This window comes from Hemiscyllium ocellatum, chromosome 8 (genome assembly GCF_020745735.1).
Source record: "Hemiscyllium ocellatum isolate sHemOce1 chromosome 8, sHemOce1.pat.X.cur, whole genome shotgun sequence".
Classification (NCBI taxonomy): Eukaryota; Metazoa; Chordata; class Chondrichthyes; order Orectolobiformes; family Hemiscylliidae; genus Hemiscyllium; species Hemiscyllium ocellatum.
In genome coordinates, this window is record NC_083408.1 from 84,274,587 (window position 1) to 84,289,497 (window position 14,911).

A 14,911-nucleotide genomic window follows, 5' to 3' on the forward strand; every position below is an offset into this window, starting at 1 on the left:
AACAGAGGAGAACTACCTATATGAAGTATTCAAGAAGAACGGCTACTCAAAAAACACAGTGCGCAGATTCCTCAAGAACAAACCACGACAAGCAGACAAAACACAGTCAGAAACCCAAACCACCTTCAAAGGTGGTTTCAGAAATGGCAGCCAGACTGCTGAGACCCCTCGGAATCCGAGTAGCACACAAACCCACCAACATTCTCAGACAAAAACTAACAAATTTAAAAGACCCAGTACAACCCATGGACAAAACCAACGTCATCTACAAAATTTCATGCAAGGACTGACACAAACACTACATAGGACAAACAGGAAGAAAGTTAACCACCAGGATACATGAACACCAGCTAACCACAAAAAGATACGACCCGCTCTCCCTCATAGCCCTACACACGGATTGAAAAAAAACACCATTTCAACTGGGACAACACATCTATCCTGGGACAGGCTAAGCAAAGACATGCCAGAGAATTCCTAGAGGCTTGGCACTCCAACCACAATGCCATAAACAAACACGTAAATCTAGATGCCATATATCAACCCCTCAGAAAACAAACAGGAAATGACATCACCACAAACCCCAGGAACCTCATCCAGGAGAAAGATAGAAAGCAGGAGACAACAGCTTCACTTCACTTCACTTAGAGGTCACCACTGATGTTACCTAGCCAGGTAATGAAACGTCTGGATATCAAAACTACAGCTCAGCGAGCAAACCTACACCCTAAATCTCAACCTGAGCTACAAAACCTTCACAAACCTTGCATCTCCTGTATATTCTCTAAGGTTTCCACATCATTCTCAAAGTGTCATGTCCATCATTAAACACAACGTCTCAGCTCCAACCTAACCATTGATTAATAAAGTTTAGCAGGAGTTTCTTGCTTTTGTCCACTATGCTGTTGTTTGCAATCCCAAGGATGTCTGATTTCTAAATATCTTTCACAACTTGTCTCAGCAACTTCAAACACTGTATATACTCACCCAGTTCCTACACACCTTTTTAAGTAACCTGTTCAGACCTATTATGATAAACCTGGATCAGGTAGGACTTGAAGCAGAAGTAGGAATTGCTGGAGAACCCAACAGGTCTGGCAGCATTTGTGAGAACAAAGCAGTGTTCATGTTTTGATTCTGGTAATTCTTCAGCAGAAGATCTGAACCCTGCTCTTCAAGGAGAAAGTGAGGACTGCAGATGCTGGAGATCAGAGCTGAAAAATGTGTTGCTGGAAAAGCACAGCAGGTCAGGCAGCATCAAAGGAGCAGGAGAATTGACGTTTTGATTCCTGAAGAAGGGCTCATGCCCAAAACATCGATTCTCCTGCCCCTTGGTTGCTGCCTGACCTGCTGTGCTTTTCCAGCAACACATTTTTCAACCCTGCTCTTCTAGCCCAGTGGTAGTGACACTTCCACTATGCCACAAGAACCTCTCTGCATTCCTTTTAAATGTTTTCCAATAGTCTGAAAAGGACAACTAGGTTAGTTTAAAATTAGTTTTCTTTCATTACTGTGATTTATAAGTATTTGAAAAGGTTTAAATTTTAAGGAAAAGGAACTAAAGGGTTAAGTACATAACATTAACTGTGAGGCTTAATCTTCCTCTATCATAAACAGGAATATAATAATCACTGCAACTAGTGTTTTTAAAAGGTTTGAACTGTCAGATGTCTGGTAATCACAATTCAATTTTTGCATATTTCATATGGCATAAACAAAATTCTAAGGCAAGACCAGATTTTCCCTGTGAGCTTCTGAACCTCCCCATCAGGATCTACTGTGAGTCTGGAGATCACAATTGAAGAGAAAATGGTCAGTTATTGTGATTTTCTTTACAGCAGCTGGTCAATAACCAGAGGATGGGCTCGCCATTCAATGAAAGGTGGTTGAGTAGGCTCTCAAACCTGGAAGGTCAGTCAGAGACCTTCTAATTTGAAGGTCGATGCCACAGCAGGGAAGTGAGAAAGAAGCTACCTCAAAATGGAGCACCTTCATTCCAACTTGCCAAAATGGAAAATGGCTTTTGGAGGCAGGTAGAGAGAGTTGGGAGATATTCTATACAGTGCCCTGTGGTAATTATTGTACAAAATAGATATGGAGGGCCTTTTGTACTTGCTTAGAGACCTGACCCTTGCTTTATCAGAAGGATGCAGCCCTCAGCCAGCTAAATATGTCTTGGCCACTTCGAGGAGTTTGGAAATTTTATGCCACCATATCCCCACTATCACCCAACCCCAACCCCTGAGGAATTAGGTTGGGAGTAAGATAGAATGAGGAGAATTACCTTGCAGGCCCTATATTTTATTAACAAATGGTTCCAGGTGCCAGTGGAAGATTACCAAAATTGTTTGCAATGGATGTAATTTTTTGACTGCTCACTCCACACTGAATAAATGAGGGAGTCAATTGTTTAACTAACCTGGTCTATCCAACTACACATACTTGAGTTAATTTTCCAAACTTTTTACAAGTTGTTTGATCAGCTCAGCAAACTGCATGTGGAATGTATTGTGTGAGGTAATGACTGTGAGTCAGTTAATGTTGAAGTTGGACTAGCTCCACCTGATAATACCGCACAGTCTTTAGATGGAGAAATAGTTAGTCTTATAATAAAGTCCCAATCGAGACAAACGTGGTAAACCAGGCTCCTGAATTGTGCCTAACTGGTTAACGTTAATTGCATCTATTGCTATTACACTGAATTATAGCTTGTTATGTAAGCTATAGCTTGTTAAGTGCCTCTTGTTTTTTTTTCTTAAGACTTTCTTGTGACCTATCCTCTACCACTGGCAATTACACAAGATTTGAGCGAAAATGTGTAGCTCATGTGCTGGTTGCTGTGGTTGTAGGTATGTTCGCCGAGCTGGGAATTTGGTTTGCAGATGTTTTGTCCCCTTTCTAGGTGACATCCTCAGTGTTGTGCATGTTCCTGTGAAGCACAGTTGGCATCTATTTGGTTTCGTTCCCGTTTCTTCCGGTTGTTTGTTGCAGTGGTCGGTATGTTGGGTCTGGTCAAAGTGTTCACTGATGGAGGCTGTACTTCTAGGAATCCTCTGGCTGTCCTGTTATTGTGTTGTCCTGGTTGAATTTGTAGTCCTTGTTGTCTGTGTATAGGCACTAGGGCCAGCTGGTCACAGCGTCTAGTGGCTAGTTGACGTTCAGGAATGTAGATTGCGAGCTGTCTGCCTATTTGTCCTATACAGTATTTCACGCAACCCCTGCATGGAGTCTTGTACACTACGTCTATCCTGCTTATGATGGGTATTGGGTCCTTTTTTTCTGGTTAGTTGTTGTCTGAGCATGGCTGTCAGTTTATGTGCTGTCATAAATCAAAGTGGTCAGAAGAGTTTGGCTGTCAGTATTGAGATTTTTTTAATATAAGGTAGAGTGGTAAGTGTTGGGTTCTGGCATGCAGGGAGTGCTGCAGTGTGTAGCCCTTTTTGAACAGTTTCTCTTGCAGTTTCTCTTGTGTGTGTCTGGTGATTGCTGTTATAATCCATGTTTGTGGCTTTCCTGTACGCTTTTGACGTGCATTTCCCATTCTGTTTTCTTTCTACCATCACAACAACCAACCCCCATTCCTGGATAATTTCCTACTGATCCCTGTGAGCCTGGTGTTGATAATCTGGTGTGCGCTCTCGATCTCTGTTCTTTTAATTATTACGAAAGCATCTACACGCACAGATAACAACCACACATTCAGCTGGAGCAACACAACAATAATAGGACAAGCCAGAGAATTCCTAGAAGTTCGGCACACATCCATAGTCTCCATCATTAAACACATTAACCTAGACCCAATAAATTGACCACTGCAACAAACAACCAGAACTGGCAACCAGCAGCAGTGGGAACGAAACCAAATAAATTCGAACGGACACAGTATAGCAGTGCTTCACAGGAGGCTCCAGACCATTGAGGATGTCACCAAGACTGGGGACAAAACGCCTGCAAACCAAATTCCCAGCTCGGTGAATATACTCACAAGAACTGCAGTTGGACTAGGATCGCAGATTCAGCAGACAGAAGAAGATGTAAACACAATAGAGGCTTTTAAAGACCTGTAGGCACTGCAGGGTCTTGAGTGCATCATCATCCTAAATGATGTTATTCTCATTGTTTTAGATTTGTAATCTTTTCATTGTATGTTTAAATTTTAGTTTTTGAGTACCCTACCAGAAGCTGTTTAACTTAATTAATGTTTTCTTTTAAAACTGTTTAAAAACCAGATTGGCAGGTGTAAACTACCGCAACCACGAGCTGCCAGATGTTATTATTCAGAGCCCAATACAATTTGACGGCCAATAAAATGGGTATCATTGATGAAATACTTTTTTTTTTAAGTAATGGAGAAAATCAAGTAACCCAGATGAAGAAAATTTAAAAGACAATTGAGTTCACCATTTTAAGACCATCATCATTTCAAGAAGACACAATGTAAGTTAGCAGCTAAAATGCATAAGCAAACAGTCAAAGCACAGGTCAGGCAGCATCCGAGGAGCAGATGAATCAACATTTCAGGCATATTCCCTTCATCAGGAATGATGCTTGTGAGCCAAGGAGGTGAAGAGATAAATGGGAGGGTGGGGTTGGGGCTGGGGCTGGGGCTGGGGAGAAGGTAGCTGAGAGCGCAGGAGATTGATGAAGGAGGGGGTAATGGGGATAGGCTGGAGAGGAGGGTGGAGTGGATAGGTGGGAAGGAAGATGGGCAGATCAAGAGGGTGCTGCTGAGTTGAAAGGTTGGATCTGGGATAAGATGCGGGGAAGGAAAATGAGGAAACTGGTGAAATCCACATTGATCCTGTATGATTGACTGGTCCCAAGGTGAAAGATGCAGTGTTTCCCCTCCCACGTGGTTAATGCCCTCCACCACACCTCTTCCACTTCCCACATCTCCACGCTGGAACCCATCCAACCGCAGCAAGGACAGAACCTCGCCTTGCATCCTAGCAACCTCCGGATACATCCCATCAACCTTGGCCATTTCCGCCACCTACAAACGGACCCCACCAACAGAGATATATATTTCCCTCCTGACCCCTATCTGCAATCTGTAAAGACCATTCCCTCTGCAACTCTCGTCAGGTCCACACCCCGCACCAACCCACCCTCCCCTCCTGGCACCTTCCCCCTGCCACTTGCAAGAATTGCAAAATCTGTGCCCACACCTCTTCTTTCCCCCACTTCCCCCTCCATCCAGGGCCCCAAATCCCATCAGAGATTTACCTGCACTTCCATACATCATTTACTGTATCCGTTTCTCCCAATGTCATCCCCTTTATTTTGGGGAGACAGAACGCCCTACTTGCAGAATGCTTCAGAGAACATCTCCAGGACACACTCAATAAGCAACCCTACTGCCCCATAGCCAAACACTTCAACTTCCTCTTCCACTCCACCAAGGATATGCAGGTGCTGGGCCTGCTCCATTGCCAAACCCTAACCATCTGACACCTGAAGGAAGAACACTTCATCTTCTACCTTGTGGTTGGAGGGTCCCAATGTAGATTTCACCAGTTTCCTCATTTCCCTTCCCACCCCCCCCCCCCCCCCACTTTATCCCAGTTCCAACCTTCCAACTCGGCACTGCTCTCATGGCCTGTCCATCTTCCATCCCACCTATCCGTTCCATCCTCCTCTCTGACCTATCGCCATTACCCCCACCTTCATCTACCTATTGCACTCTTCGCTACCTTCTCCCCAGCTTCACCCCCTTCCCATTTATCTCTCTTTAACCCTTTGGCTCACGAGCCTCATTCCTGATGAAGGGCTTATGCCCGAAATATCAATTCTCCTGCTCCTCGAATGCTGCCTGACCTACTGTGCTTTTTCAGGCCCACACTTTCGACTCTGATATTCCAGCATCTGCAGTCATCACTTTTCTCCTGGATAAGCAAACAGTCAGCAGCACTCATGGGAGAAAAGACAAGTTGAAAGTATCTCCTCAGAAGAATATTTTCCCTGTGCCTTTTAAAGGTCTGAGGTAAAGACTGTGCTGGGGGGAAAAAAGTGAAGGCTGGACATTCTGGAAAGCAACAGTAAAAGAATGCTGAGTAAGCAATTTAAAAGCTCAGAGTAAAGGTCGTAATTTTTGAGGAAGAGGGGAAAAAATCTTTATACAGCAATAACAATGCAAAGACCAAGCTGTGAATGAGAAGGGAAAGGGGCCTAGTTACCCTCCGAACTGAAAATTGCCACCACCTCGTGTGGGCTCTGAGGCACAGCTACTGTAGATACAGCAGGGATAATAAAAGCAATTTTATACCAAAACTGCAGTATCCGCAAAGAGGCAAAAGTTATTTACATCAATGAAAGGACAAATAAAAGATTTTTAAGAAGGATTTTAATCGACAAAGAATTTTAAGACTCTCCGACTGGGACACTCGGGATTTAAACCATGATTTTCATGGGAGGGGTCATTAAGACAACAGCCACAGAAGTCCATTTTCAAAATAGTGCACATTTTCTTGTGCAAGGTATTAAGCAGTAAAAAGCAGGGAAGCAATACTTTATCGGGGAGAAAGTATCCATCTTACGCGCAAAATGTGGGGAAACCCTCTGGAAGGTGGAAAGCACCATTGTGATTTTATAATAGTTTGCTCCTGGGTTTTTTTTAAAAGTTTTTGAAACTGTAAAACAGATACACACATACAGTATTGATATTGAACAATGGTGGCATATCCAGCTTCTCATAGTGGTCATCACTAATACCTTTAGGTATGCTTAACATTAATTAGTTATCATGCGACAAGCTAAATCTTGTGTAAAACACATACTGCTCTTTTAAGACTCTCTAGTGATCTATCCTGTCTAACTTTTCAATCGTACAAAACATTAGAACTAATACACAAAAAAAAGCATTTGTCACAGCAAATTTACCCAAACACAAGCTACTATTTATTGGAAACCAGAGCCTCATCATGACAGTGAACAAATGTGAAGGATCTAATTATATTCACCGAAAATGTACTAATTGGATAATTTAGTCACATATGTCACCTTCCTTAAGAAATGTTGGTACAAGCATGTAGGTAATAACACTGTCCAGAGTTTACATTTATGAGACTCGTGTTCCACTGAAAACTTGATGTGAATTGTTTCCTTCTTTAAGAAGACAATAGCATTAAGACCTTACTTTTACTAAAGAAAATGTAAGATGAAAAATAATTGGATTTATAATCAAATCTTTCAAGTCTGCAGGACATAGTAAGATACTCCACAGTAATGAAATTTTTTTTTGAGTAGTCATTGTTGATTGGTTTCTCTTCAGTAAATATGGTTGCTTCTTCCACAAGTCCTTTTATTAGAGGAATGGAAAAAAAACTTCTCTCTGCAAATGATAAAAGTGCTAGTTCCATTTCCACTTCATGTTTTTAATGACACCAGAGACAGTAATTTACTATAGAGGCCATTAGGCATTTTTCAACAGCATTCACTTTTTTTTTCAATAATATACTATTAGTGATTAACCAAAATGCAAGACAGTTTTCTATAGAATGATGATAATTATGTTCTTTTTGGAGCATGAGAAGATTTGTAATTAAAACATCCCTGTCCATCTCCTGTCAATGTATAATAGCTCTACAACTAAAAGTAAGGATAATAGAGCCATTCTATGAAAACAACACCAAACAGAGTGTGAATCTGCCATGAATAAAAATTACTTAGGAGCTAAGAGGCCAAATCTCCACTTGTATACAAGGCTAAGGTTTAATATGATGCCACTTAGATATCAAGAAACTTCTAAAAGGTTTTCAAAAACTTACTGATAACTGTCATGTTGGCTGACAGACATCAGGAATAAATCAATAACTGGGAGCCAGATAGATGAAGCTATTTTTCCTGAATGTAGCGGTTATGTTTCACAGTCCATATGTTGTGTACCTTATGAGACATGCACATGATTTCAATACAATATAGCATCGGACTGAAAGGGCAGAAAGATCTCTGATGCTATGTTACTGGGGATCATGTGATCCACCCTGCTGTTTTTAACCAGACAAATTATCGTGAATTCAGGCATTGATGTACCTGTGAATGTAATATTTGGCTACACTAATGAGTTGCAATTAATGTCTGCTGAATCCTTCAGTATCACATTATCAATAGTTTCTTCTGAGATGAGGGATAAGGTGAGCATTGCTGCAGCAGATAAAGATAAACTGCTGGAGGCAAGCCACACATAATGGCTAACAATGGTGGTCATCTATAGTGAAAAGACTCCAAGGTCTCAGTGGTAAATATGTGGGGAAACTAATTGAAGACCAACTGGATAAAAATCCTGTACAGCAAGGAAACAAAGCATCAGCTGCTGTGGATACAGACACCTGTACACACGTCCTAGGGAATTGACAGCCAAAAGGTAGAGATGATTTATTTTCAGATAAAGTTATGATCTTTCAAGATACTAAAAAAACTTCAAGGATTACCTTTAAAAATAAAAGGCTGCAGTTACCAACACAATCAAAACCAAGACTCCTGATCTATAAGACCATAAGAAATAGGAACAAGAGTAGGCCATTCAGCTCCTCAGGCCTGTTCTATCAATCAATAGGATCATGGCTGACCTGACATTCCTCACATCCACTTTCCTCTCATTTCGCTGAAACGCTTAATTCCCTTACTAATCAAGAACCTATTTATTGTAATCTTAAACACAAGAAGTTTCCCAACATCCAGGACAATGCATCTTGCTTGACTGGAACCACATCCACAAGCCACTGTTCCCTCCAACATAGTACACATTGGTGCTACTGAGTGTCTCTCTTATTAAGGTACACTATAGAAGTTCACCAGAGATCCTTAGCACATTTCAAATCCATGACCACATCCATCTAGAAGGATAATAGCAGTGAATGCATGGGAACAAGACCACTTGCAAGTTCCCTCCAAGCCACTCTGTATCATGACTTGGAAATATAGTGCAGTTCCTTTTCTGTTGCTGAGTCAAAATCCTGGAATTTCCTCTATAATGGCATTGGGTTGACCCACACAGCAGGTGGACAGCAGTAGTTTAGGAAAGCAGCTGACCATTACCACCTTAAGGGCAACTAGGGATAGGCAATAAATGTTAGCCAGTCAGCAATGCTCACATTCCCACAAGTGAATAACAAAAGAGCTCTACCCCACAGCTGAGTATGGCAAGGAGTTCCAAAGATTCACAACATTCTTACAGACGAAATTTCCCCACATCTCAGTCTTAAAATGGTCCCTTTATTCTGAGATTATGCCCTCTGGTCCTAGACTCTCCCATAAAGGGAAACATTCTCTCAGCATTTATTTTGTTAAGCCCCTTAAGAATGCTATATGTTTCAATGAGATCACCTCTCCTCCTTCTGAATCCCAGTCTATAAAACCTTTGCTCATCAAACAACTTCCCCATACCAAGAATCATCCTAATGAACCTTCTCTGAACTGCCTCCAATGAAACCATATTTTTCCTTAAATAGGAAGATGCCAAATTGTGTGCAAGCTTTATGTTTCATGCACATTTTACCTCCAGTCCCTTTATGTTGTAGATGTCCAGTTTTTCTCCAGTTAAATAGTACTCTACACCTTTGATCCGCCTTCCAAAAGGAACAACTTCACAGTTTTCCACCATATGCTTCATTTGCCAATTTTTTTTGCCCATTTATTTAACGTATCAGTATCTCTCTAATCAATATCCCCTTGCCTTTCCACCTGTTTGTGTTGTCTGCAAATCTGGCTACAGTGCATTTGTTTCCTTCCTCCAAATCATTGGTACAGATTCTATTAATGTGGTGTCTGTGTGTCTCTTTCTTCAGAAAATTGTGACACTATGCAGTTGTGATTTTTTTTTAAAAATGAAGGCTTGACTTTTCTTTTAAGCAAACAATGTTTTTAAGAAAATATGGCTTAAGAACACTATAAAAAGCAAGAAGTCTTAACCTTGTCCAGATTGCAATTGGTTCCTTTTTTTCCCTTTCTTCAGACAGACACCAAAATAAAAGATGCAGGGTATCGACATATTTGGTGTGACTACAACCTATGGGTAGAAACCTGCTACTACAAGTTAACAATTTTGAATCCACAGGCCTGTAATTCTCAAAGCAGCATTCTTAAAGAAGCCACATCCAATAAATGAGCAGCAACATACAAAAACGAAAGGAAGTGGATAGAGGGGGGAAAACAGGAAATAAAAGTTAATATAACTGAGTCCAATCTGTTACAGATTTTGTGGTTTGGTTCACTTTGCTCACTCTGTTAATAGTGTTGGCTAGACCTAAGCATGCAATTAGTATTGACCTGCAACTATGCCTTCATACTTATGTCCATTTACTAATATGGCATCAAATGAATGGCCCGTTTTCCTTGCCCAGAGGATCTTTTCTGAAGGCCTGAATTGGTATCTAGGTGATCACATATTAAATAAGCCTTCTTCAGACGAGTCTCATTTATGCCCTTTGCTGTGTTATGTTCTGACAAGCTTATGAAGGGACTCTTTGGGTTGCTGTCTATATGATGTGAGATTGAAAACTGTTTATCCTAAAGTAATTTCTTATCTGAGTTAGAATTAAACACTACTTCTTTTTTTAAAAAAAAGAGCGAAGACCTCCAAAGACAAATTGAATGCAAATATTTGTTATGGATCGGGCATTAATTGATACCTTTACTGAATTATAACTATCATGGAACTCTATTTTTCATAAGAAAGGAACTTTTAAAAACTTTCGTTGGCCATTTGTAAAATTACCTAATTCATTACTTATTAATATTAATCTGTAATGTTTTGATCTTTACATAAGTGATCAAAAATATCCAGAAGCGAACTATACATTTCCCAAAGACCAACTTGAGGGACTTCCAGGTGTATGAGACATGTAGAATGGCATCATAGGACATTGTAGGGTACTGGAGAGTGTTAGATTAGGAGCAGTTATCATCACTGTGAACTCCACAGTGGGAACATAGAGAATCAGAATGGGCATTGTTAAGATGTAATGCTCGGGTTTCATGGCAGAGAGCACATCTTTTTTCTTTTAAGTGAAGTTCGATCTGGTGGGGTGTGTGGAAATGGGTTGTCGGGTTGGTCTGAAGTAAAGGGGGATTTGGAGGATCTCTGAGGGCAGTCAGTCCCCAGGCAGAGCCCAGTGTTGTCAGTATCAAACGTGAACTACATTCCCTTCCATCACTTTTTATTTGTTCTCTCGATGCGCTACTACAAAATGTCTGGGACAACAACTGGCAGAGCAAGTGTCAGGTTGATAGCGAAAGCAGACTCCCCGTTGAAGGAACAAATACATGAATTGGCTTTTTTTCCAAGGTACACTTAATTTGTAATCATTTTATTGCCCATTTGTTAGTCATGCAGAGTGAAGGTTCTTGGGGGTGGGATACTGTTCAAAAGCAACTTGTACCCAAGCTATTCATTTGCAAATTGAACATTGCCATCTCAATGATATCAACATTGGCAGAATGACTTAAAATGTGCAAATCCTGGCCAAATGTGACACAATGTCCATGCAACTTCTAAGGGATGTTCACACCATTGCATTAATACCTGTAATATAAGTGTATTCAGCACAGCATCATTAAAATGAAATGTTGAATGCTTGATGTGGGTCTGAGGTAGAAAGGCAGCTGGAGTGCAGCAGACACTCCCTTTCTAATCTAATATGCTGGTCACTCGGCTAGTGTGGCACATTCACCAAGTTGGTGCCCATGCTGAGGCTAAAACTAAATGAATGATGGAGGTACAGCCCTCATTATTGGGTTGCTGCATGTCTCACTAGGTAGAGGGGTGTGTGCAGCCCTCATTGCAGCATGTTCCTCCAATGATTTTTCTGAGATCTATGAAAACTTCTTCCTCATGGTAGTAATAATATAGAGTCCTGCAGCCACCATCGGTGAATGTTGGTTATTGTGGCTGCCTACCTAAGAATATGCAGGAGGACCAGGGCCAGCAGTTGCACCTCCCCAACCCCCCCACCACCCCCCAACCAACAGGAAAAGGAGCACCCTTCTCAGGAAGAGCACCCTGCTACAGAGCCCTTCGGTATTAATAGAAGGGGTGCAGGAGAAATAGTTTTCCACCCCAATTCCATCTGCCAGGAATGAAAGGTATCCAGTGACCATTGCAGACAGAATTGTGTCTTTTTTTTTAGACAGAGCATTTAACTGCAGATGATAAAATGTGTGGTCTGATGATTAAACTGCAACCAGGGTAGATAATGGGGTTATATGTGTGATGGAGTATAAGCTATGCTATCTATAATCATGGTTTTTTGGTTCCTATGCCATTACATTGGCAATCTGGCATTATGCTCCACTAGCAATGCTGATCCAAATGTACAGTTTTTACACCAGCAGTCACCCATTCCTTTTCTACCTGTGCACTCTTTACCTGCAATGTGACAGCTCACGATATATGCTATCTTCGATTGTCTCAGCCTTGCAGATAATCCTCTGCCAATCCAGTCTCCACTCCAAATCTGTAATGTTGATTTACACTCGCTGCGGCTGGATACACTTGCTGCACAGGTAATCATCCTGGACATTGGAAGCGTGCCTGACTTCCCACCTGATACAGGAGGAGTAGTCCCCCTGGCTAAGCTGCCTTGTGATAACTTATCCTTCAATTATTCTCTTTCCATTTAATTCCTCTGGTTAAAAGACTATAAAGATATACCAACAATGTTTAATCTAAACTAATTTCTTTATTGTAAAGACTGAACAATTGAAATGCTCACTTGGTCTCACTGACCAAAGCTGCTACATGTCCCATGTTGGATTCCAGTACTAATTGATGAGCTTATGCAATGTCACTCTTGTATAATTTCAAAGCTCGATCTAATTGAGCTTTTCAACTCGTGGTTTCCTAAAGGCTGAAAATAGAGAAATTCCCCTTTTTCCAAGCTTTGTCGTTTGACCACTCCGTACCAGTGCACTCGGTTGTGGGACTCCGATCCCTATCCTAACTTGCAAATACAAAGCCAGTTAGTTAACTAGCTGACCACACCTGTTAGGTAGCAGAAGCCTTGATTTTTCTTGTTTAGCGCTGCCTCCAAGACATCAGAATTAAAACAATTTTTTTTAACCAATCTGAAAAGATGTTATCATGCATTGCTGGAGCACATGGGATTTTAACCCAGGCCTCCTGGCCTACAGAGAGGAACAGTATCACTGTGCAACAAGAATCCTAGAATTAAAACAATAAACAAACTGCAGGCAAATAATCCTAGATTTTACATAACATTAACCTGTAACTCTGCAGCAGAATGTGAAGACCATTGGATGTGGGCATTAATGTGAGAGACAACATATGCTTCGCATATGGAAATAACTGTCCTAGAAGAACTAGGAAGTCACTCTCTCTGTTGGTTGTCACTCACATAGAAAACTGGAAGGTTGCAACAACCAGATAAACAGCTGTGACTGATGATGATTATGGGCTTGTCCACAAATTTAAACCCTTCTTCCATAACCCCTACACAAATGAGATGGTGGGAGAACGAAAAGCAAGCATATTGCCAGGGATTCAAAGGGATAGGAAGTAATAGACAATAGGTGCAGGAGTAGGCCATTCTGCCCTTTGAGCCTGCACCACCATTCAATATGATCCTGGCTGATCATCCTTACTCAGTATCCTGTTCCTGCCTTATCTCCATAACCCTTGATTCCACTATCCTTGAGAGCTCTATCCAACTCTTTCTTAAATGAATCCAGAGACTGGGCCTCCACTGCCCTCTGGGGCAGAGCATTCCACATAGCCATCACTCTCTGGGTGAAGAAATTTCTCCTCCTCTCTGTCCTAAATGGTCCACCCCGTATTTTTAAGCTGTGTCCTCTGGTTCGGCATTCCCCCATCAGCGAAAACATGTTTCCTGCTGCCAGAGTGTCCAATCCTTTAATAATCTTGTGTCTCAATCAGATCCCCTCTCAGTCTTCTAACTTCAAGGGTATACTAGTCCAGTCGCTCCAGTCTTTCAGTGTAAGGTAATTCCGCCAAACCAGGAATTGACCTCGTGAACCTACACTACACTCCCTCAACAGCCAGAATGTCTTTCCTCAAATTTGGAGACCAGAACTGCACACAGTACTCCAGGTGTGGTCTCACCAGGGCCCTGTACAGCTGCAGAAGAACCTCTTTGCTTCTATACTGAATCCCTCTTGTTATGAAGGCCAGCATGCTATTAGCCTTCTTCACTACCTGCTGTATCTGCATGCTTACCTTCATTGACTGGTGTACAAGAATTCCCAGATCTCTTTGTACTGCCCCTTTTACCTAAATTGATTCCATTTAGGTAGTAATCTGCCTTCCTGTTCTTGCCACCAACGTGGATAACTATCCATTTATCCACATTAAACTGCATCTGCCATGCATCTGACCACTCACCTAACCTGTCCAGGTCACCCTGTAATCTCCTAAAATCCTCCTCACATTTCACCCTGTCACCCAGCTTAGTATCATCAGTAAATTTGCTAATGTTATTACTAATATCATCTTCTATATCATTAACATATATTGTAAAAAGCTGCAGTCCCAGTACTGATCCCTGCAGTACCCCACTGGTCACTGCCTGCCATTCTGAAATGAAGCCGTTTATCACTACTGTTTCCTATCAGCCAACCAACTTTCAATCCAAGTTAGTACTTTGCCCCCAATACTATGTGCCCTAATTTTGCTCACTAACCTCCTATGTGGACTTCATCAAAAGCTTTCTGAAAGTCCAGGTACACAACATCTACTAGATCTCCCTCGTCCATCTTCAGAGTTACATCCTCAAAAAATTCCAGAAGATTATTCCAGTATGATTTCCCCTTCATAACTCCATGCTGACAGGATCTCCTCTGCAGGCCTTGAGGAAAGATGCTGATGGTAGAAGTGATGTGGAAAGTGTGTGTGTTTCCATTGTGAGGTATGTATGTGGGATGCGTGAGGGCAAGCGGG